This window comes from Papaver somniferum, chromosome 8, assembly GCF_003573695.1.
Source record: "Papaver somniferum cultivar HN1 chromosome 8, ASM357369v1, whole genome shotgun sequence".
NCBI classification, from domain to species: domain Eukaryota; kingdom Viridiplantae; phylum Streptophyta; class Magnoliopsida; order Ranunculales; family Papaveraceae; genus Papaver; species Papaver somniferum.
This window is the reverse complement of record NC_039365.1, coordinates 158899239-158900613: the sequence shown is the minus strand read 5'-3', so window position 1 is coordinate 158900613 and position 1375 is coordinate 158899239. Positions and strand designations below refer to the sequence as shown.

General features: G+C 34.6%; 1 long non-coding RNA gene across 1 annotated transcript; it reads left to right on the top strand.

The window, feature by feature from the left end:
* On the top strand, positions 1-866 carry LOC113304187. Its single transcript, XR_003338069.1, has 3 exons — positions 1-121; positions 569-688; positions 794-866. It is a non-coding gene; the product is annotated as an uncharacterized LOC113304187 (long non-coding RNA).
* Positions 867-1375: the final 509 nt, after the last annotated feature.

The window sequence follows — 1375 nt, the reverse complement described above, 5'->3', positions numbered from 1 at the left end:
CATTTTGGCGCCAACTGGAAGCGGCAAAACAGTGTTATTTGAGCTATGTATCTTAAAGCTCCTTTCCTGGTTCCTTTCTCAGGATGGAAGGTTCCTTCATATGAAGGGTACACTGAAAACAGTAAGTTTCCATACTTCTGTTGCTTGTACCGAAAACGCGATTTATTCTCTATCATTTATGTCATACGCCTTGCACAAAACAGATCTCTCAATTTACTGATATCCGTGTTAAACTGCTAATACATATTCTTCATGATATCAATACTTTGGATACTTATGTCCCATATGTTGTAGTAAGACAAACTGATTAATCTCCTTTAATTGATCAGAAAAATGTTATTTGTTTTCACTTTTTGAGTAGTTTGTGTATTACGGGTGCATGTGTAACTCACAATTACACATGCCATATGCATATATAACTCCCAATTACACATGCATTTTGTATGTATACCAGCTGAATACACATGTTTTTTTTTTTGGAATGTTTAGACTATGGCATCTTAATATTTTTATGACAATAATTTCTGAATAGTTGTAGCCTTTTTTGGATCAATTGATGTCTATGCAGGTCTCGACGTTTTTTGTGCGCACTGACAAGACACTAGCCTTTTTTTAGATCAATTGATGGTCGATTAGGTTGAACTAATATCAAGAACATGTTCTCAAAAATTGCTCACAGTTTGTGGAAGTAAGGCTTTTACATGGTTATATTCCTTTAAAATTAAAAACTAATACGTACCATGCTCTCTCTTAACGTTTATTTTCTTATGTTATGACATGTTAACTCTTAAAGACCTTGAACGCATTGGGATATGACCTTGTTTCCGGTGGTACTGAGAACCATCTGCGAGTCTTGGTCAATCTGAAAAACAAGGTTAGTAGGAATAACGTTCCACTTTAAATGGCATATTCCATATGCAAGTGTAACTCTTAGTTACACTAGTTATATGCATGTGTAACTGAAAGTTACACAAGCCAGATGCATGTGTATCTCCTAGTTACACATGTTATATGCATGTGTAACTCTCAGTTACACAATTCAGATGCATGTGTAACTGCTAGCTACACTAGTCAGATGCTTGTGAAACTGAAATATACATTGTTGTATGTACTGTTCATTTTAATCGTATAAATATTGATTGCTTGTTGTTATATTTCAGGTTTCAGATAACTTCATAAAATATAATTGCTTAAACGTGGTAATGGTCTCGCTGGAACTGGAGTTGACGCTGAATACACAAGTCAGATGCATGTGTAACTCTCAGTTACACTAGATAGACACATGTAACTCTCAATTACACTAAACAGATGCGTGTAATTATCGATAAATTACACTGGTGATATCAGAATTGATAAATTGAATGAGAACTGCTTC